The sequence below is a fragment of the Panthera leo genome, chromosome B1 (assembly GCF_018350215.1).
Source record: "Panthera leo isolate Ple1 chromosome B1, P.leo_Ple1_pat1.1, whole genome shotgun sequence".
NCBI lineage: Eukaryota > Metazoa > Chordata > Mammalia > Carnivora > Felidae > Panthera > Panthera leo.
The window spans coordinates 50051542-50078414 of NC_056682.1; the positions used below are offsets into that span (position 1 = coordinate 50051542).

The window sequence follows — 26873 nt, forward strand, 5'->3', positions numbered from 1 at the left end:
TTCTGATTCAGTTAATGTAGGCAGGGCCGCAGTTTATCATTTGAAAAAATTCTTGAGTGAGTTGTGAATCTGATTTGTAACCTTAGTTAAAAAATGACTGGTGAAGCAATATGCTTTTGGTTTGTGGGACGTTATGAAACTGGTGGGAAGGGAAACGTATAGGAAATGGCATAATTTTCAAATTGAAGACTTATGTTAGGAGTTGAGAGTTCTGGTTTCAGGTTTATTGCTGACTAAACAGGTGACCTGGGTTAATCAATAATTTTTGTTTACTTGTTAATACCTTGATTTGTTTGCGAGTGATATTTGTGGAACATCTTTGGCCTTAGAAATCTGCTCTTGAGCCCAAAGAATACTTGTTCTCTAACAGCCCTATAATAAAGGTGGCTTCACTGTGGTTAAGTTTGTGATTGTATTGTAATCTTGAGTCTCAACTCAGTATGCTAATTTTTCTTACTTTGGCTTTTAATTGGTGACAACTTTCTGTTTCCCTTGTTTTATACCCAGGTTGAGTTTATCCAATAAATAAGCTACTGTGGTTGTTGTATTGTGAAAAACACATGGCTCAAAAAACTGCTAGAACTGATACATGAATTCAGTAAAGTTGCAGGCTACAAAATCAATATACAGAAATCTGTTGCATTTCTATATACCAATAACGAAGCAGCAGAAAGAGAAACTAAGAAAACAAAACAGTTGCACCAAAAACAATAAGATACCTAGGAATAAACCTAACCAAAGAGGTAAAAGACCTGTACTCTGAAAAACTATAAAACCCTGATGAAAGAAATTCAAGATGACACAAAGAAATGGAAAGACATTCCATGCTCGTGGATTGGAAGAACAAATGTTAAAATATGCATACTACCCAAAGCAATCTACACATTTAATGCAATCCCTATGAGAATACCAACAGCATTTTTCACAGCTAGAACAAACCTAAAATTTGTATGGAACCAGAAAAGACACCACATAGGCAAAGTAACTTTGAAAAAGCAAAGCTGGAGACATCACAGTTCCAGACCTCAAGTTATATTACAAATCTGTAGTGATCAAAACAGTATGGTATTGGCACAAAAATAGACACAGAGATCAGTGAAACAGAATAGAAAACCCAGAAATGAACCCACAACTATATGGTCAACTAATCGACAAAGCAGGAAAGAATATCTGTGGGAAAAAGACAGTCTCTTCAACAAATGGTGTTGGGAAAACACCAAACACATTTGGTTAGCTACATGCAAAAAGTGAAACTGGACCACTTCCTTATACCAAACACAAAAACAAATTCAAAATGGGTTAATGACTTAAATGTGAGATCTGAAACAGTAAAAATCCTAGAGAAGAACACAGGCCTTTGTTGGCTATAGCGGCATTTTCCTAGATATGTCTCCTGAGGCAAGGGAAATAAAAGCAAAAATGAACTATTGGGACTACATCAAAATAAAAAGCTTCTGCACAGCAAAAGAAACCACAGCAATAAAATTAAAGGCAACCTTCAGTATGAAGAAGATATTTGCAAATGACATCCGATAAAGGGTCGGTATCCAAAATCTATAAAGAACTTATCAAACTCAACACTCAAAAAACAATCCAGTTAAGAAATGGGCAGAAGACATGAATAGACATTTTTTCCAAAGAAGGCATACAGATAGCTAACACATGAAAAGATACTCAACATCACTCATCATCAGGAAAAGCAGATCAAAACTACAATGAGATATCATCTCACACCTGTCAGAATGGCTAAAATTAACAATACAGGAAACAGCTGATGTTGGCAAGGAGCAAGGGGAACCCACATGCACTGTTGGTGGGAATGCAAACTGGTACAGCCCCTGAGGAAAACAGTGTGGAGGTTCCTCAGAAAAATAGAATCACCCTACAATTTAGCAGTTGCACTAAGTATTTACCCAAAGAATACGAAAATACAATTCAAAAGGCTGCATGCTCCCCAGTGTTTTATAAATAGCATTGTCTACAATAGCCAAATTATAGAAATAGCCCAAGTGTCTATCGACTGATTAATGGATAAAGAAGAGGTGATATATACGTATACAGTGGAATATTACTCAGCCATCAAAAGAACAAAACCTTGCCATTTGCAGCAACATGGATGGAGCTAGAGAGTATCATGTTAAGTGAAATAAGTCAGAGAAAGACAAATACTATGCATACGATTTCACTCATACTGGAATTTAAGAAAGCAAACAAGCAAAGGCGGAAAAAAAGGCACACTGAGAAACAGACTCTTAACTGTAGAGTACAAACTGATGTTTACCAGAAGGGACGTGGGTGGGGGGAGGGGTTAAATAGGTGACGGGGATTAAAGAGTGCACCTGTGATGGGTGCTGGGTGTTGCATGGAAGTGTTGAATCAGTATGTTGTACACCTGAAACTAGTATTACACTGAATGTTAACTAACTGGAATTTAAATAAAAGCTTAAAAAAAATCATAGTGGGGAAAAAAAAACACCCATGGCCTCTATCTCCTTTATCTTGTGAAGTGCCTATGTGCAGTTCTTACCAATTATGCTTTATTTACAGTTAGCTTCTCTGGAAAGTGCCTTATGTTGTTTTGAACAACAGACGAGAGTAGTCAGAATCTTAACAGTAGTACTAGTATCGGGGAATTGTTTCAGTGCTTTTTAAAATATTTCCTGATTTTTGAACGAGGCACTACCTTGCCATAACAGGCTGTTAGTCATGCCTGTGTTTAGTAGGAAATCAGGAAATGATGTTCTTTTGGGTTGCTGGTATTTAAAAACAAAACAAAACCTCTGAAATATTGCTTTCAACAACCTTACTGAAATGATTTCCTGTACAGAGCTGTGTTTACCTAATTTGAAGGGCTAGTGGCAATAACAGCAGCAATGTACAAACAGTTCTGTAGAACCTGCACCTGGGTTGAAATGAGATGCTGCCTCCTTGATGGGCCAATTTTGACTTTAAAAAAAAAAAAGAGGTAGCACTGCATCCACAGATACACAGGTAAGTCATAGGTTACATCAGCAAAGGTATTTTGCTGAACATATTATTGTCTTACTTTGTTTAGCAGATAAATACTTCAAATATGAATAGAGTGTTAGCTTTTGGTTCTGAAGTAGTATTACTGTGTTTTAATTATAATTATCCATGGTTACAGTGGAGCAATAGTAATATGGATAATTTTAAAATAATTTATGCATGGTATGCATGTGCACTATGTTCCTTGAGTTAATGTCACAGGCAATTCACCATTAATGGTTAAGGGATTAATAGTGTGAGCAACTCTAAAATGAACCCTCAAATCAAAGCAACTCTAAGAGTTTGATTTGAAGCTAAGCTTTATTTAGTATGGATGGTCTTAGGCAAATTACCTAACCTCTGTTCTTTGGTTTCCTCATGTGAGAATTAGAGTAGTACCTGTTTCATAGGATTGTTGTGTAGATTAAGTATGTTTAGAAGTATAATCAGTTTAACCAGGAACAGTAAACATTCAATAACTGTTAGCTATTATAATTACTGACAATATTAAAGTCAGTTGAAAGTTTCATTTGGGAACGTCTTATAGTGTTGAGCTTCTTCCTGTTTCTTGCCCCATTCACTCTTCATACCTTTCAGATGTGATACATGATGGCAGCCCAAATGGAACCAGCCATTCCCTTCTTTCCTCCCTTCTAATTTTTTTCTCTTCCCCTGTGTGTTTTACTTTAGTTCAGGTTATTTTTGTTTTTGATATGAAGAAAATTATATAAGTTTATTAAAAGGCATAAGAGAAGACCTGAATAAACAGATATCCCACATCCATGATAAAGAGTTTAAATATCAAAGTATTTTAGTGGTTTTTAAAAAAATTTTTTTTGAGAGAGGGCATGTGAACACACAAGTGGAGGAGGGGAAGAGGGAAAGGGACTCTTAAGCACGCTCCATGGTCAGCACGGAGCCTGTTACAGGGCTTGATCTCCCAACTGTGAGACCATGACCTGAGTGGAAACCAAGAGTTGGGTGTTTAAACGACTTAGCCATCCAGGCAACCCCCAAATATTTTATTTTTAAAAAAATTTTATTTATTTTGAGAGAGAGAGAGCACACGAGCTGGAGAGGGTTGGAGAGAGAAGGAGAAAGAAAGAGAGAAATTCCAAGCAGGCCCTACCCTGTCAGTGCAGAGCCTGATGAGAGGCTCAAATCCACAAACCATGAGATCATGACCTGAGCCTAAATCAAGAGTTGGATGCTTAACTGACCAAGCCACTCAGGAGCCCCCAGAGTATTTTAGTTTTAAAAGAAGAAAAGTCCATTCAGTAGGATGGTTGTTGTATCATCAGACCCTTGAAAGCCAACTCCTGATCACAGGTAACATTCCTGCTGATAATAAGAGTTTGCCAGTTGTGAAAAGGAATGTCACAAGAGAAGACTGCTGCAAAGAAAAGGTGATAACAGAGAACATTGATATGAGGAAGATGAGGGGGGAATACAAGTGCATGCAAAATTCTGAATTGGAACTGTAAACCTCTTGGACTTTTGAATTGAGTTTTTCATATTTCTACTTAACAGGAACGGAACTTGTTTCAAGCCCTCAAGCGAGTGGCTAGTGGATGAAGAATTCTACTTTGTATTTTAATCAGCAAAATGTTTTGATTAGAGGAAGATTAGAAAGTTAGGCATCAGCCAGCCATGATCTGAATGGTAAATCACCGTGTACAAGTATTTAGAATTTTTTCTTTTTCTTTGCTACAAGAAGAAACTTAACTACTGTAACTTCCTTATAATCATAGATGTACTCTTATTACCATTGGAACATTAAGGTGTGCATGTCTGTGTTGCTGACCGTGGAAAGGGAGATATCAGGAGGAGGTCAAGGTTAGGTAAATTTAGAGTCATCTGGTTGAGGGGGCTAATTGAAGCTAATTGGTGAGCTCTTGTAAGTGAATACTAAAAGAGGACAAAGGACGAACTGGTGAAGAACTATTGTCTTTAAAAGTGGTGAAAGGAGTCAGAGAAAGAGCTGTTGGCATGGAGAACCAAGACAGCAGATGACTAAAAAAGTATAAAATACAAATTAACTTAGTATGAGATAAGAGGTGTGTGTGAGAAAAATGACAAAACATTTGGATGGAAGAAATAAAAGAAAATGTGAATAAATGGATGGATTTTCATGCTTCTGGATAAGATTATATGAAAATAATACTTCCATACTTAAATGCAACATAATTCTTTTGTATATATTACTGAATTCTGTTCACTAATGTTAAGTTTTTTCATCCCTGTATTCATGAGAGATTATTTGTAGCTTTCTTTTTTGGTGGTTTTTGTCTGGTTTTGGTATCAGGGTAATGCTAGCTTTATGAAATAAACTGAGAAGTATTCCCTGTGGTAGAGATTGTATCATGAGGGCTGGAGATTCCTCTGTGGGGAGGGGTTAAAATTACAAAGTTGACTTATTTATAGAATTAATTATTTCAAATGTTATTTCATTTCATCTAAGCTGTCAAATTTACATGTGTAGATGCACTGCGTTAGCTGAGTCCCACAAATATTTTTTGTGTATGATATGTTATTTCAGTCTTCCCTTACTATCTTTTTGATGCCTGCAGGGACTGTAGTGATCCTGTTTCATTCTTGACGTTGGAATTTGCAACTTTTCTTTTTTTGTCAGTCTTGCAGGTTTTTCAAAACTCTTGACAAACTTGGTTTTTAAATTGATATTTTGTTTTTGTTTTTCTGTTTTTTTATTGGTCTGCTCTTTCCTTCCTGTTTACTTTGTGTTTATTTTGTTCTTTTTCTAGGTTCTTTTTTTCCCCTAAGTTTATTTATTTATTTTGAGAGAGACAGAGACAGCACAAGTCGGCGAGGGGCAGACAGAGGGAGAGAGAACCCCAAGCAGGCTCTGTACTGTCAGCATGGAGCCCGATGTGGGGCTCGAACTCAAGAAACTGTGAGATCATGACCTGAGCTGAAACCAAGAGTTAGATGCTTTACCTGACTGAGACACCCAGGAGCCCATTTTTCTAGGTTTTTGAAGTAGGAGCCTAGGTTATTGACTTAAGACTTTACCTCTTTTCTGAAATGTGTAAGACTTTACCTCTTTTCTAATGTGGGCACTCCATGAATACATTTTCTTTTGAGCACTGCTTTAGCTGAGCCCCATGAATATTTTTTGTGTATAATATGTTATTGAACCCTGGAAGTAGGTAGGATTTTCTTTTCTTTCTTTTTTTTTAATGTTTATTTTTGAGAGAGAGAGAAAGAGAGAGACAGAGCACGAGCATGGGAGGGGCAGAGAGAGAGGGAGACACAGAATCTGAAGCAGGCTCCAGGCTCTGAGCTGTCAGCACAGAGCTTGACATGGAGCTCGAACTCATGAATCATGTGATCATGACCTAAGCCAAAGTCAGATGCTTAACTGACTAAGTCACCCAGGCGCCCTGGGGATTTTCAACATCACTTTAAGGAGGAAATTATATAACATTCCTAAATTATCAAAGCTTTGTGGAGTCCTGAGACAGATGGTATGGCTGCAAGTCAAGGTGGCCTTCAAGCTTCCTCCTAGCTGTGAAGTTCTCTTTTTATTTTACAATGTTTTATTTTCCTTGAATCAAGACTACCTAGTCTCTAAATCTTAAACTTGATGTAGAATGAAAATGTAAATTAAGACTTTCAACTGGCATCATTATTCATTGAGCAATGATTAGATACACAGAACTTTGTAGTGTTCTGTGGGGGGATTTCAAAAGTGGTGAGAAAAGTAGTTTCTTTCTAGAAGGAGTTTTAATCTAGCTGGCAAGAAATAAATTACTTAAATAAAACTAATGAACAGTTGATTAAGTTCTGAATCCTCTGAAAGTGGGTGTTTAGAGACTTGAGAAATCAAGTGTAGTTGGAGAAAGATTTATGAAAGAAGTCAGTCTTTAAAATGGCCCCACTCTGTGCTGACAATGTGGAGCCTGCTACGGGTTCTCTCTCTCTTGCTCTCTCACTTGCTCACTCTTTCTCTCTCTCTCTGTCCTCTACCCCTCTCTCACTGGCTTTTTCTCACTTTCTCTCAAAATAAATAAACATTAAAAAAAATGTCCCCAAAGAATAAATGGGTAAGTGGAAAAGAGAAAGAATGCCAATCCAAGTGTCTGTTAGTGTGTCTGCTGGGGAGGAGAGATGGAGAAGATTGGAGAAAGAGCCACAACTTGAGCTGACTCATTCTTTGCATTACGGGAGCGCTCGAAAGAGTCATGATTTGAATGTATGTGGAATAGTTTAAATAAGGTGGATAGGTAGAGCAAACCTTGTTATAGAGGTTTCCGCTATTAATGATCATGTAGTAAAATGTCTAATGATGTGGGACATTAGACTGTTCTTGATGTCAGGGAAAAAATCAAATTACAAAAAGAATATACATGTTTAATATGTTTTTGTATGCATATTTATTCATGCATAGAGAAAAGACTGGAAGAGGTCTCTGGTTTTGACAAAATAGCAGACCAGATAAATATAATGCCCCTGCTGCCACAAAATGCATATTGTACTCTCCAGAAAAAAAGGTAACAATCCTCATTAAAATAAAAAAGTGTGGTAGGAGCAGGCAAGGATGGGGATCGAAAAAGCATGTGGTGTGCAATTTGATGTTATATTCCCTTAGAGTGTTTGCTAGTCTTAGTAACTTGCATTTTAGTTTCCATAGAGACCAGAGAAAAACCCTTAGGCCTGTGCGTGTTAGAATTGAGACAGCAGATAAGAGTATATTCAAAGGGCTGAACATTCACTTAAGGAGTAGATAGACTAGAAAAAATGTGCCTGTGAGCATACACAGATGTCTCTGTTAGTCTGGATCCTGGATTTGTTGGGGAGGGGAGTGCTGAGAACTCAAGACCATGACTTTCCCCTTCATGTCGGTATTATGTTTGAATTTACAGTACATGTGGGGTCTGGGAGAATCTCCAGATTGAGAATTGACATTAAAAAAATGGTTTAAGGCTGATGATATGACAGAGGTATTTGGAAAACAGAAACTGTTCTAGAGGGGCATATCCTCAACCCAGAACACATGTAATTCCCAGAAATAAAACACTACCAAAAATGAACTTAATATAGAATTATAAAGCACGTGAAGAAACAGTCCATTATTCCTCTAAAAGCAAGAATTAGCAGATAGAACAAATTAAACACATGAAGGGAAGGAATAGAAAATATGATAAAGAATAGGTGCTATCATAAACATAAGGCCACTTAAAAAAGAAACTAGTAGAATTTCTGAAAATGTAAAATTTAAACCCAGTGGGTAGGATAAACAGCAGCTTAGAAACAGAAGAGAGAATTAATGAGCTAGATCAGAATTTGGCAAACCGTGGCTTATTGGGTGAATCTGAGTTGTGGCTTGTTTTTGTATAGCCTGCATGGCAAGAATTTTTTTTTAATATTATTTTTGAGAGAGAGAAGAGTGAACACAAACAGGGGAGGGCCAGAGACAGACAGACAGACACACACACACACACACAAACAAACAATCTGGAGCAGGCTCCAGGCTCTGAGCTCAGAGCCCAGAGCCCAATGTGAGGCTTGAACCCACAAACTATGAGATCATGACCTGAGCTGGTCAAATGCTTAACTGACTGAGCTACGTAGGTGCCCTGGTAAAAATATTTTTTTATGCTTTTAAAGGATTGTTTAAAAAAAAAAAAAAGACTAAAGAAAACATTCTATTTATGTAGACTGTATGTGGCTCCCAAACCCTAATATATTTATTTTCTGGCTCTTTACTGAAAAAATTTCCTGTCCCTAAACTGGATAGATCTGAGGAAATTTCCAGAAGGTAGCACAAAGGACAAAGAAAATATAAAAGAGAGGTTTAAAGACATGGAGAATGGAATGAGGAATTCTGACATGTATCTAGTCATCTAATAGGAGTTCAAGAAGGAGAGAATGAGGGATAGGCAATATTCAAAGAGATGATGGCTAAGAATTTTTTAGATTAATGAAAGACATGAATCTTAAGAATCAATGTTTAATGAATGCTGAGTGCCCCTTCCCCCACTACCCCAATTGTACATGTAGACACCTGCAGAACCCCACAAGTGAAAAGATATTTTATTACAAATTTTTTTAATGTTTATTTATTTTTGAGACAGAAAGAGACAGAGTGTCAGTAGGAGAAGGGCAGAAAGAGAGGGAGACGCAGAATCCCAAGTAGGCTCCAGGCTGTGAGCTGTCAGCACAGAGCCCAATGTGGGGCTTGAACTCGTGAACCGTGAGATCATTACCTGAGCTGAAGTCAGATGCTTAACCGACTGAGCTACCCAGGCACTGCTGAAAAGATCTTAATGACCAGGATGAAAAGTCTTATTATCCATAAAGTACAACCGTTAGACTGACATTTCACTTCTCAGCAGCAGCAGTGATGGAATCCAGAGGATTCTTCACTCTTGGTGGAAAAGAATTGTGAACCTAGAATTGTCTATCTAGCTGGATCATCATTTTGATTTAGGGTAAAATAAAGTATTTCCACATAAAAATAGTTTATCACCAGTAGTCTCTCACTGAGGGAACTACTTAAGGAAAAAGAAAACCATAGGGTGGGAATGAAATGCAAAAAGGAATGGAATTCTGAGTAAGGAAATTGGTAACTATGTGGGTGAATCGAAACAAGCATGAATCCTATTAGTAATGATAAGGGCTAATATTGAGCATAAAAACAAGGTGGAGCTAAAATATCAGTCAATAATGACATGAAAGTCAAGAGGTAGGTCAGTATAGGTGAAGATCTTTTATTTATTTTTTAAATTCTGTAATGTTTTATTTTTGAGAGAGAGAGAGAGAGAGAGAGACAGAGAGAAAATGAGTGAGGCAGGGGCAGAGAGAGAAAACAGGCTCTAGGTTCTGAGATGTCAGCACAGAGCCTGACATGGGGCTCAAACTCATCAACTGCGAGATCATGACCTGAGCCAAAGTTGGATGCTTAACCGACCGAGCCACCCAGGTGCCCCAAAGATCTTTTGTTAATTGAGAAGAGGGAGGAAATATTAGAGATACTGTTAAACTTTTGACTTAGGAATGCATGATATGGGGAGTCTGGCTAGCTAAGTCAGTAGAATATGTGACTCTTGATCTCAGGGTTGTAAGTTTGAGCCCCACATTGGGTGCAGAGATAACTTACAAAATAATAAAATCTTAAGAAAAAAGTATGTATGTTACATTTTAAGAGTTAACCTCTTAAAGATAAGTTGAGTATTAACTTATAGACTGGTAGAGGGGTTAAAAAAGAACAAAAACCTTGATAACAGAAGATAAGAAAGGGGTGAGGAGCATAGAAAAACATAAATAACACAGATTAAGAGTGTTATAAGTAAATCTTAATGTATCACAGTGTAAGTGGATCAAACACTAGTTTAAAGACAAAGATTGTTATATTGGAGTTTTATTTAAAAAATGAAGTCTTGTTCTCAAATGTTTGTAAGAGGTACCTGAAACACACGAATATGGAAAGTTTGCTAGAAGAAGAATGGAGAAAGTTCAGCTAAGCAAATATTAACTAAGACCTCAGTTTCTGGAAAGGTGGAAACAGCCTAAGTGACTATCAACAGATGAATGGATAAACAAAACGGTGGTATAGGCATACAATGGAATATTGTTCAGCCATAAAAAGGAATGAAGTTCTGAGACATGCTACAACATAGACAAACCTTGAAACATAATTATGCTAAGTGAAATAAGCCAGGCACATAAGGACAAACATTGTATGATTATACTTATATGAATATCTAGAATAGACAAACTAATAGAGACAAAGTTAATTAGAGGTTACTAGTGACTTAGAGGAGAAACAGAGTTACTGCTTAATGGTTACAAGAATTTCTGTTTGGGGTCATGAAAAAGTTTTGGAGATAGATAGTGATGATGGTTGCACAACATTGTGAATGTAATTATTACTGTTGAGTGGTACACTTAAAAGTGATTGAGATGGCACGTGTTATGTCTTTCACACTTTTTTACCACACAGTAGAGGAAAAAGGGCCTAATGGACATTCTAGAACTGAAAAATACCTAAAATTAAGAATTTATTGGATGAAATTAATGATAGACTAGATATGGTTTGGTGAACTCAAAGACAAGTCAATTGAAATTATTCAAACTGAAGCACTATTAGATGAAATAAATACTGACTTAGAGTAAAACAGGATAAATTGATGGAGAATGTGAGATTAGGCATTATGGTTTGTCACGGTCCAGTACTAGAGTGAAGGCAGAATAAAAGGGATAAATGCAAACATTATTGTAAATTATTATTATTGCTGTTATAAATATTATTACTGTGATTATTATAAGAAAGAATGAGTATAGTTTGGCAGGAGGTCAGATGTGGACATAAGCAGTTGGAGGAATTAAAAAATAACTCTAAGACTTGTGGTTAATAAATAGCCTACAATATGCTAGATATCATGCAAGGTTTTTTTATTTGCTATTTCTAATTCTCATAACAGTCCTAAGCATGACTGTTATCTTTTTGCTGATGAAAAAACTGTGCCTCAGAATGGTTAAGTGACCATCTAATAGCTTGTAAAGCTGGGATTTGATCCCAGTCTTGCGAGCCCTGAAGTCTGTTCGCTTTCCTGTATATCACATTGTTTTTAGTTGGAAAGACTGGAAGGATGTAGTATCATGGGCAGCACTGAAAGTTATTGGAAAGATGAGGTATTTGGAATCATGATGGTGATATATATCCTAGGAGAGGTATCCTTCAGGGAGTTGGAAATATTGGTCAAGTAGTGCAGAGCAGAAAGGCTAAGGTTGGAGTATTAGCTCTGGGGGTTGAAGCCATTTAAGTGGCTGGATTCATTACTAGGTTAAGTTGAAAACCATGGCGGGCAGCATTTTCCATATGAAATAGTTAGAATACTGGTTTGTTTTGCCAACAAAGCAAAAAGGGCGAGTAAATTGGGGAATTCGGTAGAACACCAGGAAGTATGGTTTCATGAGAAATTAAGTAGAATGTAGAATGAGAAAGTGATCAGTGATATAATTAATTTATTTAACTGATGTTTATAGAGGACTTATAAATACACTGTGCTGGGTACTGGTGATATAGCAGTGATCCAAGCAAATGAGATTCCTGTCCTCAAGGTTTTGGTGGGGAAGATAAATAGTAAGTAAATAAATGAAAAGATATGAAGGAAATAAATAGATCAGTGCCGTAAAGTGTCAGGAGGTAAGAATGACTACCTTCAATGGGAACAGCAAGGAAGTTAAGAACTGAAGGATGAGAGTCAGCCAGAGAAACCCTGGGGAAGAGCATTTGAGACTAAACAGATGGCAGATATAAGAGTTCTGAGGCAGTAAAGAGCTTGGTGTAGTTAGGGAATTGAAAGGAGCCTAGTTTAGCTAAAGTTGAGGGAGCAAGTGGAACAATGATGGCAAATGAGATTAGATAGGTGGTCAGGATGTAGTTACAAAGGGCCTGGCAGTAGAGTGGGAAGCCACTGAAAATTTTTAAGGACGGGAAAGACATGGTTTAATTCCTGTTTGTTTTTTTAACTAATATGTAATAGACATAAAATATTCTGTTAGTTTTAGGGGTACATCATAGTGACTTGATATTTTATCCCCATGGTAAATCTGGTTACTGTCACCATACAAAGTTACTACAATATTATTGATTATATTCCTTATGCTGTACATTATATCCCCATGACTTATTTATTTTATAACTAGAAATTTGTACCTCTTAATCCCCTTCACCTATTTTGCCCACCCCCAACACCCTTTCAGTCCCCCTCTGGTAATTAACAGTTTGTGTCCTGTATCTATGAGTCTGTTTCTCTTTTGTTTTGATTGTTTTGTTTTTTAGATATATGTGAAATCATACAGTATTTGTCTTTCTATGTGTGCCTTATTTCACTTAGCATTATACCCTCTACGTCCATACATGTTGTCTTTGATGGCAACATTTCATTCTTTATGGTTAAGTGATATTCTACTGTGTGTGTGTGTGTGTGTGTGTGTGTGTGTGTGTGTGTATATACACACACCACATCTTTATCCATTCATCTATTGATGGACACTTAGGTTGCTTTCGTAATTTTGGCTATTGTGAAAATGCTACAGTGAATGTGGGGGTGCATATATCTCTTCAAATTGCTGTTTTTGTTTTTGTTTTTTAATTTCAATTAATTAATTTATTTTTTAAGTTACATCCCAGTTAGTTAGCATATAGTGCAATAATGATTTCAGGAGTAGATTGCAGTGATTCATCCCCTATGTATAACACCTAGTGCTCATCCCAACAAGTGTCTTCCTTAATGCACCTTACCCATTTAGCCCCTCCCCCCTCCCACAACCCCTCCAGCAACCCTCAGTTTGTTCTCTGTATTTAAGAGTCTCTTATATTTTGTCCCCCTCTTTGTTTTTATATTATTTTTACTTCCCTTCCCTTATGTTCATCTGTTTTGTATCTTAGAGTCCTCATATGAGTGAAATCATATGATCTTTGTCTTTCTCTGACTTATTTCGCTTAGCATAATACCCTCTAGTTCCATCTACATAGTTGCAAATGGCAAGATTTCATTCTTTTTGATTGCTGAGTAATACTTCATTGCATATATATACACCACATCTTCTTTATCCATTCATCTGTCGATGGACATTTGGGCTCTTTCCATACATTGGCTATTGTTGATAGTGCTGCTATAAACATTGGGGTACATGTACCCCTTGGAAAGAGCATATCTGTATCCTTTGGATAAATGCCTAGTAGTGCAATTCGTGGGTCATAGGGTAATTCTATTTTTAACTTTTTGAGGAACCTCCATACTGTTTTCCAGAGTGGCTGCAGCAGTTTGCATTCCCACCAGCAGTGCAAAAGAGATCCTCTTTCTCCGCATCCTCACCAACATCTGTTGTTGCCTAAGTTGTTAATTTTAGCCCTTCTGACAGGTGTGAGGTGGTATCTCGGTGTGGTTTTGATTTGTATTTCCCTGATGATGAGGGATGTTGAGCATTTTTTCATGTGTCTGTTAGCCATCTGTTTGTCTTCTTTGGAGAAGTGTCTATTCATGTCTTTTGCCCATTTCTTCACTGGATTACTTGTTTTTGGGTGTTGAGTTTGATAAGTTCTTTATAGATTTTGGATACTGACCCTTTATCTGGTGTGTCATTTGCAAATATCTTCTCTCATTCTGTTGGTTGCCTTTTAATTTTGCTGATTGTTTCCTTTGCTGTGCAGAAGCTTTTTATCTTGATTAGGTCCCAGTAGTTCATTTTTGTGTTTTTGTTTTCTTTGGATAAATACACAGAAGTGCAATTTGGATGGTCTCGTAGTTCTGTTTTTGAATTTTTTTGAGGAACTTCCGTACTGTTGTCCATTTTGACTGCACCAATTTACATTCTCACCACATTTTCTTTTCTCTACATCCTCACCAACACTTGTAATTTTTCGTCTTTTTTGATAATACCAGTTTAATAGGTGTGAGGTGATATCTCATTGTGGTTTTGATTTCCATTTCCCTGATGATTAATGATGTTGAGCATCTTTTCATGTGCTTTTTGTGTGTGTGTGTGTGTGTGTATCTTCTTTGGAAAAATGTTTATTCAAGTCCTTTGCCCAGTTTTTAATCAGTTTGGTTTTTTGATGTTAAATTGTGTAAGTTCTTTATATAATTTGGTATTAATCTCTTATCAGATGTATGATTTGCAGATATCTTCTCCCATTCTGTAGTTGCCTTTTCATTTTGTTGATGGTTTCCTGAATTGCTCTGCAAAAGCTTTTTGGTTGGATATAATCTCAATTGTTTTAGTTTTTGTTGTCCTTGTCTGAGGAGACTGATCCAAAAAATATTGCTAAGACTGATGTCAAATAGATTACTGCCTATATTTCCTTCTAGGAGTTTTTTTAGATCTTACATTCAAGTCTCATCCATTTTGAATTTATTTTTGTGTATGATATTTTTGTGTAAGATAAAAGTCCAGTTTCATTCTTTTGTACATAGCTGTCCAGTTTTTCCAACACCATTTATTGAAGATAGTATCCTTTCCCCATTGTATATTCTTGGCGCTTCTCGTGTAAATTGACCACATATGTGTGGGTTTCTTTCTGGGCTTTCTATTGCATTGATCTATGTGTGTGTTTTTATGCCAGTATCATACTGTTTTGATTACCACATCTTTGTGGTATAGTTTGAAATCAGGAAACATAATACCTCCAGCTTTGTTCTTTCTCAATATTGCTTTAGCTATTTGAGGTCTTTTGTGGTTTTATACAAATTTTAGGATTGTTTGTTCTATTACTGTGAAGAGTGCCGCTGGTATTTTGATGGGGATTGCATCAAATCTATGGATTGCTTTGAGTAGTATGGACATTTTAACAGTATTAATTCTTCCGGGGCACCTGAGTGGTTCAGTCAGTTAAGCGTCTGACTTCAGCTCTGTTCGTGATCTTGCAGTTCGTGGGTTTGAGCCGCGTGTTGTTGGGCTCTGTGCTGACAGCTCAGAGCCTGGAGCATGCTTCCAATTCTGTGTCTCCTTTTGTCTTTGCCCCAACCCCTGCTTGCATTCTGTCTCTCTGTCTCTGTCTCTGTCTCTCTCAAAAATTAACATTAACAGTATTAATTCTTCCAATTCATGAGCACAGAATATCTTTCTATTTATGTTGCCTTTAGTTTCTTGTATCAATGTCCTATAGTTTTCAGAGTACAGGTCTTTTACCTCCTTGGTGAAATTTATTCCTATATATTTTATTCCTTCTTTTTTTCCAAGAAGCTTATTGAAATATTTATTCATAGTCCCACTATTTTAAATGTGTATTTATGGACTGTCCAAAAGCAATAGTTTCAGTACCCCCTCAGACTCCTGGAAATGTTAAATGATCCAAGAAACTTTTGTGAAGGTCAAGTTTTCTTTTTTCTTTTTTTTTTTTTTTTACTGAGGACATCCTTAGGTCACCTTTGCGCTCCTAGAAAAGATTCAGTTAGCAGCAGTCTCTGTTTCAAGCATCCATCTTTCGTCTGCAAAGTTAATGATATTCATTTGATTTTTGCAGAGTTTTACAACTTGAAACAGTTATCAAGATCTAAACCTTAAATGGCACCTTAAATGGTGACGTGATTTCACACTGTGATAGGGCAGGCATACATGACAGTTATACAGTGAGGTCTCTCTCTTTTGCATGAGAGAAATCTCTGCCTGGCATACAGCTGATGACGAGTAAACTAAAATGTACTCAAACCAACCTCCCCATATCCTGGCATGGGAACACAGACTGGGAGCCTCTTGGGGACCTCTTGAGGTCTCCTGGACAATGTGGTCTGGGCCAGGCTGCTGCCCTCCACACATTCAGGTCATGGGACCCTCAGACTCACCCCTGGCCTGGTTGCCCAAGAGGCTGTGTATCCTGAACTACTTACCATTCCAGAACCCCCAGTGCAGCACATCAGCAGAGAGCAGAGGCAAGATTAAAAATGGCATTTTATGTTTTCTTATGCAATTGTAAATGGGATTATTTTCTTAATGTCTCTTTACAATCGCTTGTTATTAGTGTATAGAAATGCTACTGATTTTTGTATGCTAATTTTGTATCCTGCTGCTTAACTGAATTCATTTAGTGGTTTGCTGGTTGAGGCTTTAGGGTTATGTGTGTGTGTGTGTGTATGTGTATATATATATATATATATGGTATCTTATCATATGCAAATAGTGTTTTACTTCTTTTTCCATTTGAATGCCTTTTATTTCTTTTCCTTGCCTAATTGCTGTGGCTAGGACTTCCAATGCTATGTTGAATGAGTGGCAAGAATGGGCATCCTTGTCTTATTATTGATCTTAGAGGAAAAACTCTCAGCTTTTCACCACTGAGTGTGATGCTAGCTATGGGTTTGTTAAATGTGGCCTTTATTACATTGAGGTACATTCCTTCTATGCCCATTTTGTTGAGAGTTTTTTTTTTTATCATAAATGGATGTAGCATTTGTCAAATGCTTTTTCTGCATCTATTGAAATGACCATCTGCATTTTATCCTTTGCTTATTTAATGTGGTGTATTGTGTTGATTAATTTGTGAATGTTGAACCATCTTTGCATTCCTGGAACAAACCCCATGTGATTATGGTATGTGAACCTTTTTAACGTGTTGTTGAATTCAGTTTGCTAATATTTTGTTGAAAGTTTGTGCATCTGGATTTATCAAGGATATCATCCTGTTATTTACTTCCTTTTTGTGGTGTCTTTTTCTGGGTTTTGGTATCAGGGTAATGCTGGCATCATAAAATGAGTTTGGAAGCATTCCTTATTTCTTTAAGTTTTTTGGAATAATTTGAGAAGGATCAGTACTAGATATTTTTTATGTGGTAGAATTCATGTGTAAAGCCATCCAGTTCTGGAGTTTTGTTGTTGGGGGAGTTTTAAAATTACTGACCCAATTTCATTACTTATAATTGGTCTATTCAGATTTTGTTTCTTTGTTATTCAGTGTTGGAAGGTTATGTTTCTAGGAATTTATTTATTTTTCTGTACTTTCCAATTTGTTGGTGTATAATTGTAAGTCTTTTATGATCCTTTTGTATTTCTGTGGTGTGAGTTGTAACTTCTCTTTCATTTCTGATTTTATTCATTTGGGTGCTTTTTTTCTTGAATCTGGCTAGAGGTTTATTGATTTTGTTTATCTTTTCAAAGAACCAGCTTTTAATTGATCTTTTTTTTATTGATCTTTTCTGTTCTTTATCTTTGTTTCATTTATTTCTGCTCTGATCTTTATTATTTCTTTCCTTTTTACTGACTTTGGGCATTGTTTTTCTTTTTTTAATTCTTTTAGATTATTTATAATTTGGGATTTTGTCTGTTTGTGTTTTGAGAGAGGGCTGCATTGCTGTGAACTTCCTTTTAGAACTGATTTTGCTTGTCCCATAGATTTTGGAAAGTTGGGTTTCTATTTTAATTTGTGTTAAGGTATTTTTAAAATGTTCTCTTTGATTTCTTCATAGATCCATTGGTTTTATTTTTTAGTAGCATATTATTTAGTGTCCACATGTTTGTGTTTTGGAATTTCTAGTTTTATTGTAACTAAATTCTAGTTTCATACTGTTAGTAGTTGGAAAAAAATGCTTGATACATTTTCAGTCTTCTTGAATTTATTGAGACTCGTTTTGTGGCCTAACGTGATCTATCTGGGAGAATGTTCCATGTGTACCTGAAAAAAAAGTGTATCCTGCAGTTTGTGATAAAATGTTTTGTATATGTATCTATTGAGTCTTTCTGTACAATGTGTTGTTTAAGGCCAATGTTTGTTTACTTGTTGATTTTCTGTCTAGGGGATCTATGCATTAATGTAATTGGGAGTTTTATGTTCCCTATTATTATTGTATTATTTTCACTTTCTCCCTTTATGTCCGTTAATACTTGTTTTTAATATTTAGGTGCCCCTATGTTAGATGTATAAATACTTATGCATGTTATGTCCTCATTTTGTATTGACCCTTTTATCATTATGTAGTGTCCTTCTTTGTGTTTTTTTACAATGTTTGTTTTAAAATCTGTTTGTCTGATACAAATATTGCTACTCCAGCTTTCTTTTCATTTTCGTTTGCATGGCATGGAATGCCTTTTTCTATCTTTTTACTCTGAGCTTTTGTGTGTCTTTAGATCTGAAGTGAGTCTCTTACAGGCAGCATATTGGGGCTTTTTTTTCCCTTTCACACTTTATCTTTTGATTGGAGTGTTAAGTCTCTTTACATTTAAAGTAATTATTGATATATACGTACTTATTGCCATTTTGTTAATTGTTTTATGGTTGTTTTTGTAGCCCTCTTCTGTTCCTTTCTTCTTTTCTTAGTGTCTTTTCTTGTGGTTTGATGGTTTTCTTTAATGTTATGTTTGGGTTCCTTTGTCTTTATTTTTTGTGTATCTTTTGTAGGTTTTGGTTTGTGGTTACCGTGAGGTTCATATATATTGACCTATATACATAGTTGTTAGTCACTTAAGTTCAAATGCATTCTAAAAGCACTACATTTGTACTCTCCCACCCCCACCATTTTATGTTTTTGACTTCATGTTTTACATCCATTTTTTTTTTGTATCCCTTAACTATTTATTGTAGTTATGATTGATTTTCCTATTTCTAGTAATGGCCTTTTCTTTTCCAGTTAAAGACTCCTTAACATTTCTTATAAGGCCAGTTGGAGTGAGCATGGGCCAAAGGATGCATGCAGCGTGTTACACAGGAGCTGCGTTGGTGGAACGGCTGGAGCTAGTGTGGGTTGGGAGTCTGGGATGTGCTGGGGAGGCCCTAGCAGGTCAGCTAGAGCACCTGGACCTTGCTCTTGTTCAAACTATCAAGGTGGAAGGACTCACTGGTGCCTCTGACTCCACAGAGCTCGAGCAGTTTCCCTCCTGTATGGTGTATGCTCAGGAGTTAGTAAATGAATTTCCCTCACTTGTTGTGTAGTTGCCCTTTAAATCACTGTTTTCTCACTGTGACCTGGGGTACATGAGTCAGTGCACAGGCCCCTCAGTAACATTCCTCCCTACTGCAGCTTGATGTTTTATGGGTGGGGTTCCTGTCATTACAGTGTCTCTGTTTCCTACCCCTTTCTGTGTGTGTTCCCTCCATTGTTTGTTGTGTAGAAGCTGTTCAGTCAGCCCTCGATTCTTCTTCAGGACGAATTGCTTTATATGTAGGAATAGATTCAGTGTGTCCTTGGTAGGAGGTGAATTCATGGTCTTCCTACACTGCCCTCTTGAACCACCAATATTCTAATTCATGTTTTGGAGTACCTGGCTGGTTCAGTCAGTTAAACGTCCAACTTCACTTCAGGTCATGATCTCACAGTTCATGGGATCGGGCTCTGTGCTGACAGCTTGGAGCCTAGGTGGAGCCTGCTTCGGATTCTATGTCTTCCTCTTTCTCTGCCCCTTCCCTGCTTGCACTCTGTCTCTCTCTCAAAAATAAATGAACATTAAAAAAAATTCTAATTCATGTTTTTAAAATGATGATTCTGGTTGCTGTGTGTAGAATGCATTGTAAAAGCAGGCTAAGGGGTGCCTGTGTGGCTCAGTTGGTTAAGTGTCCAACTTCTGCTCAGATCATGATCTCACGGTTGGTGAGTTCGAGCCCTGTGTCAGGCTCTGTGCTGACAGCTCAGACCTGGGAACCTGCTTCGGATTCTGTGTCTCCCTCTCTCTCCCTCTCTCTGTTCCTCTCCCACTTATGGTTTCTCTCTCTCTCGCTCTCTCTCTCGCTCTCTCTCTCTCAAAAAAAAAAAAAAGATTTAAGAAAATTTTAAAGCAGGCTGACAAGTTAGGCATTCACTGCTGGGGCAGATGGTAAAGAATAAGGCAGGTTATATTGTAGTTGGATTAAAAAAAAAAAAACTCTGGAGATTGCTTCTTATCAGTGTTTCATTGACATTTATTTCTAGATCCTAATAACTTCATTGCCATTTTCCAGAGAATGACAGAGGAGACTCTGGGGGTTTTCTTTTTCTTTTGTGCTTGCAATAATTTAATTAGCTGTTTAGGAAAGAACGTTTTATGCTCCTGGACATTGATGACAGTTTTGCTTTATTCCAATAAAAGAGATGGAACTTAATTGGAAGAAATTCTTTTGAATCATTATTGAATTATTGGTTCCCATTAGAACTTTTGTTTTTTTTTCCTACCTGTGTTCATATAAGTTGGTAGCACTAGCAGTATTAGATTAAGTGTAGCCAGTCTCCAGATGACATTTAAAAAAACGTTTTGTTTAGACTCTGTGTAATATATTTGAGAGTTCTAAATGTAAAAAAATTACAAACATGTAAATGCAGACTATAGTGTAATAAATCCCCATGTATCCCCATCATTCAGTGTCAACAGCAGTTAGCTCACGGCTAATCTTGTTTCATCTATACTTCTAAACACTCTTCACCACCCTCATTCATCCTGTTTACTTTTAAGCAAATTCCAGATAAATTGTTTTCTCTGTAAAAATCTCAGTATATACTTCTAAAAGGTAGGAACTTTTTTTTTTTTTTTTTTAACATTTCATTGTTTTGGTTTATTCCCTCTTCTTAGAGCACACAAATAGGTAACTATATATCTGGATGATTTGTCTTCAAGAGTGTTAATTTATGCCTCTTGTTCCAGTGTAATTATTGATAGCATCCCTTTTCACTTAAAAGGGTGTCTCTGTTTGAATGTTAAATTCTATGGTGATTGATGTTGAGCATCTATCTTTTCATGTGTCTGTTGGCCATCTGTATGTCTTCTTTGGAAAACTGTCTGTTCATTTATTCTCATTTTTTAATTGGATTGTCTGTTACCTTTTAGTTTTGTTGATTGCTTCATTTACTATGCATAAGATTTTTATTTTGATGTAGTCCCAATAGTTTATTTTTGCTTTTATTTCCCTTGCCTCAGGAGACGTATCTAGAAAAATGTTGCAACAGCCAATGACAGAGACCTTATTGCCTGTGCTCTCTTCTAGGATTTTTATTGTTTCAGGTCTCACATTTAGGTCATTCATTAATCCATTTTGAGTTTATTTTTGTGTTTGGTATAAGGAAGTGATCCAGTTTCATTAAAAAAAAATTTTTTTTTAATCTTTATTTTTGAGAGACAGACAGAGTCTGAATGGGCAGGGAAGGAGACACAGAATCTGAAGCAGGCTCCAGGTTCTGAGGTGTCAGCACAGAGACTGATGCAGGACTTAAACTCACGAACCGTGAGATCATGACCTGAGCCAAAGTCAGATGCTTAACTGACTGAGCCACACAGACACCCCTCCAGTTTCATATTTTGCATATAGCTATCCAGTTTTCCCAACACCATTTGTTGAAGAGACTTTTTCCCATTAGATATTCTTTCCTGTTTTGTTGAAGATTAGTTGACCATGTAGTTGTGGGTTCATTTCTGGGTTTTCTATTCTGTTCCATTGATCTAGGTGTCTGTTTTTGTGTGAGTACCATACTGTTTTGATTACTACAGCTTTGTAATGTAACTTGAAGTCTGGAATTGTGATACCTCCAGCTTTGTTTTTCTTTTTCAAAGTTGCTTTGGCAATTCTGGGTCTTTTGTGTTTCCATATAAATTTTAGGATTGTTTGTTCTAGCTTTGTGAAAAATGGTGTTGGTATTTTGATAGAAATTACATTAAATGTGTGGATTGCTTTGGGTAGTATAGACATTTTAATAATATTCTTCTCTATGAGCAGGGAATATCTTTCCATTTCTTTATGTCATTTTCAGTTTCTTTCACCAGTGTTTTATAGTTTTCAGAGTACAAGTCTTTCACTTCTTTGGTTAGGTTTATTCCTAGGTATTTTACTAATTTTGGTGCAGTTGGAAATGGGATTGTTTTCTTAATTTCTCTTTCTGTTGCTTTATTATTGGTGTATAGAAATGCAACAGATTTCTGTACCTTGATTTTGTATCTTGTGACTTTACTGAATTCATTTATTGGTTCTTGTAGAATTTTTAGGGTTTTCTGTATCGTGTCATCTGAAAATAGTGAGTTTTACTTCTTCCTTACCAATTTGGATGTCTTTTATTTCTTTATGTTGTCTGATTGCTCTGGCTAGGATTTCCAGTACTCTGTTGAATAAAAATGGTGAGAGTGCACATCCTTGTGTTGTTCTTGACCTTAGGGGAAAAGCTCTCAGTTTTTCCCCATTGAATATGATATTCACTGTAGTTTTTTCATATATGGCCTTTATTATGGTGAGGTATGTTCCCTCTAAACCTATTTTGTTGAACTTTTATCATTAATAGATATTGTACTTTGTCAAATATTTTTTCTGTGTCTATTGAGATGATCATATGGTTTTTATCTTTTTTCTTATTTATGTGATGTATAACATTGATTTGCAGAGACTAAGCCACCCTTGTATACTGGAATAAATCCCACTTGATCATGGTGAATGATTTTTTTAATGTATTGTTGGATTCTATTTACTAGTATTTTATTGGGGATTTTTGCATCAATATTCATCATCAAAGATATTGGCCTGTAGTTCTCTTTTTTTTTGTGGTGTCTTTATCTGGTTTTGGTATCAGGGTAATGTTGGCCTCATACAATTAATTTGGAAGTTTTCCTTCCTCTTCTACTTTTTGGAATAGTTTGAGAATAATGGGTATTAACTCTTCTTTAAATGTTTGGTAGAATTTGCCTATGAAGCTGTCTGATCGTGGACTTTTCATTCTTTGAGGTTTTTTTTTTTTTTTTTTTAGATTACTGATTCAGTCTCCTTGCTGCTAATAGGTCTATTCAAATTTTCTATTCCTATCTCAGTTTTGGTAGGTTATTTGTTTCTAGGATTTTATCCCTTTCTTCTAGGTTGTCTAATTTGTTGGCATTAGGTTTTCATAATATTCTCTTGAAATTATTTGTATTTCTGTGGTGTTGGTTGTTATGTCTCCTCTTTCCATTTATAATTTTATTTGAGTCCTCTCTTTGTTTTTTGATGAGTCTGGCTAGAGGTTTATGAATTTTGTTGATCTTTTCAAAGAACCAGCTGCTGGTTTATTTATCTCTTCTACTGTTTTTTTGTTTCTCTATCATTTATTTCTGCTCTAATCTGTATTGTCTCCTGTTGTTTGGGGGTTTTGTTTGTTCTTTTTCTAGCTCCTTTAGATCTAAGGTTGGGTTGTTACCTGTATTGCTGTAAACTTCTCTCTCAGAACTGCTTTTGCTGCATCCCAAAGGTTTGGGACCCTTGTGTTTTCATTTTCATTTGTTTCCATGTACTTTTTGATTTCTTCTTTGCACTCTTGGTTGACCCATTCATTGCTTAGTAGCATGTTATTTACCCTGCATGTATTTGTGTTCTTTCCAGATTTTTTTTTTTTTATGTGTGTGTGTTTGATTTCTAGTTTCATACTGTTGTGGTCAGAAAATATGCATGGTATGACTTCGATCTTTTCGAATTTGTTGAGATCTATTTTGTGGCCTAATATGTGGTCTGTTTTGGAGAATGTTCCATGTGCACTTTGAAAGAATATGTATTCTACTGTTTTAGGATGGAATGTTCTAATATAGCTATTAAATCCACCTGATCCAATGTGTCAGTCAAAGCCATTTTTTCCTTGTTGATTTTCTGATTGGATGATCTGTCAACTGGTATAAGTGTCGGGTTAAGTCCCCTATTATTATTGGGGCACCTGGCTGTCTCAGTTGGTAAAGCATGTGACCCTTGGTCTCAGGGTTGTGAGTTCAAGCCCCACATTAGGCACAGAGCTTGCTTTAAAAATAAATAAATAGAGGGGCACCTGGGTGGCTCAGCTGGTTAAGTGTCCAACATCACCCAGGTCATGATCTCATGGTTCATGAGTTCAAGCCCTGTGTGGGCTTTGTGCTGATGGCTCAGAACCTGGAGTCTGCTTAAGATTCTGTGTCTCCCTCTCTCTCTGCCCCTCCCCTACTCACGTTCTGTCTCTCTCTCAAAAAATGAATAAACGTTAAAAAAATAAATAAAAAAAGATAACTAGATAGATAAATAAGTAAAGTCCCCTACTATTATTGTATTACTGTTGACTAGTTCCTTCATGTTTGTTATAAAATGTTTTATGTATTTGGGTGCTTTCATGTTGGGTGCATAAATATTTATAATGTTATATCATCCTGTTGGATTGTCTCCTTTATTATTATGTAGTGACCTTCTTTGTCTCTTGTTAACAGTCTTTGTTTTAAAATCTGTTTTGTCTGATATGAATACTACTCTGGCTTTCTTTTGACATCCATTTGCATGATAAATATTTTTCCATTCCTTCACTTTCAGTCTGCACGTGTCTAGGTCTAAAATGCATCTCATGTAAGCAGCATATAGGTGGGTCTTGTTTTTTAATTCATTCTGTCACCTATGTCTTGTGACTGGAACATTTAGTCCGTTTACATTCAAGGTAATTATTGATAGATAGGTATTTATTGCCATTTTATTCCTTGTTCTGCAGTTATTTTTGAAGTTTTTCTCTGATTTGTTCTTCTCTTTCCCTCTCATGGTTTACTAGTTTTCTTTAGTGATATATTTGGATTCCTTTTTCTTTATTATTTGCATATCTATTAGTAGTTTTTAGTTGTGGTTACCATTAGATTTATATATAACATCTGCATATAACAGTTTATATTAAGTTGATGGTTGTTTAAGTTTGAATTCATTCTTTACTCCTCCTCCATACATTTTAGGTATATGGTGTTATATATCCTTTTACTTTGTGAGTTCCTTAACTGTTTTTTTACAGAAATATTCATTTTTTTTCTCTTTTGTTTCCTACTTTCATACTATCACTTTTGATATTTCCTTTCTACTCAGAGTCCTCTTTAATATTTCTTGCAGGGCTGGTTTAATGGTCACAGACTCCTTTATTTTTTTGTTTGTCTGGGAAACTTTATCTTTCCTCTATTTTGAGTGATAGCTTTGCTGGATAGCATATTCTTGTCTGTAGATTTCTCCCATTTGGCACTCTGAATATATCATGCCACTCCCTTTTGGCTTTCAGAGTTTCTGCTGAAAACCCACTGATAGGCTTATGTGGTTTCCTTTGTATGTAACTGCCTTCTTTTGTTTCTTTAAACGTGTTTTCTTTATCACTACCTTTTGCCATTCTAATTACAATATCTCTTGGTGTGGATTGCCTTCTGTTGATTTTGTTGGGGGTTCTCTGTACTTACTGGATCTGGATATCTGTTTCCTCCCCCATATTAGGGAAGTTTTAAGCTGTTATTTCTTCAAATAAATTTTTTGCCCCCTTTCTCTCTCTTCTTCTTTTGGGACTACTGTAATACCAATGGTATTATGTTTGATAGAGTCACTGAATTCCTTAAGTCTGTTCTTGTTTTGTGTAGTTTTCTTTTCTCTCTTTTGTTCATCTTGATTACTTTCTATTACTCTGTCTTCTATGTCATTAATTTGTTCCTCTGGTTCTTCCAACCTGCTGTTCATTCCATCAAGTGTGTTTTTAATTTCATTTATTGAGCCCTTTATCTCTGCTATGTTATTCCTTATCTCTGTGTTAATGGTCTCAGTGATGCTTTCCACTCTTTCTCAAGTCCAGCTAGTATCTTTAGGATCATTACTTTAGATTCTCTGTCAGGCATGTTACTTATATCTGTTTCACTTATATCTCTGGCTGTGGCTTTCTCCTCTTCTTTCATTTGGGACAATACCTCTGTCTTCTTATTTTTTCTAATTCTCTGGTCCTGTTTCTCTATGTTAGGAAAGTCAGGTATGTCTCCTGTTCTTGAGGGTAATGGCCTTATGAAGAAGAGATCTAGTAGTGCCCTGCAGTGTAGTGTCCCGTGTTCCCCAGGGCCTAGCACTTCAGAGAGTGTCTTCAGTGTGTGCTGCATGTGCTCTGCTATTGTGTTCTGGTCGCTTTATCCTTTAGGCCAGTTGTCTGCAGAGGCTTTCTTTGTCTGTAGTGAGCAGTGTTTCATCTCTGGCCTGAATGTGGTGAGTTCTAACTAGATGTGTTCTGGTCTGCTTATGAAATGAGACCTGTTACCACTATTGCCTGAACCAAGGCCCTGCAAAACTCCCAGGTTGGAAGATGTGGTGTGGGCAGGGGGTTATGCCAGTCTCCTGGGGTAGGGGTCCTGCTGAGCTGGGATTGAGGGCAGTTCCACCTGAGCTTGAGGGGTTGGGGGCTTGGTGTAAGCAAGTTAGGTAGGGAGTGTCAGCGGTGTGCTGGTTCCTGCAGGTGACTCTGTGCTTATGCTGAGGTGCAGGGGAGAGAAGTGGTGCAGGTCAGTTCCATTGTTCCCAGAGAGGTCTCTCTGCAAATACTACCCAGGCTCTAGGATGAGCAGGTAACCTCCCCACTGTGTGCTCCAGGTGCTCTTCAGATTGATGTTTCTACTGAAAGTCCACTGACTGTGCCCTGCCTTCTCTCTAGGAATAGTCCCAATGCCCTTTGGCCTCTCCCTTAGTCTGTACCCTCCCACCACCCCCC

The 26873-nt window shown here is 36.7% G+C and overlaps 1 protein-coding gene across 1 annotated transcript in view; it reads left to right on the forward strand.

Annotated features, from left to right (window-relative positions):
- Positions 1–26873, forward strand: part of EXTL3 (exostosin like glycosyltransferase 3) — a 74113-nt gene that overhangs the window by 10126 nt on the left and 37114 nt on the right. The window lies entirely within an intron of this gene.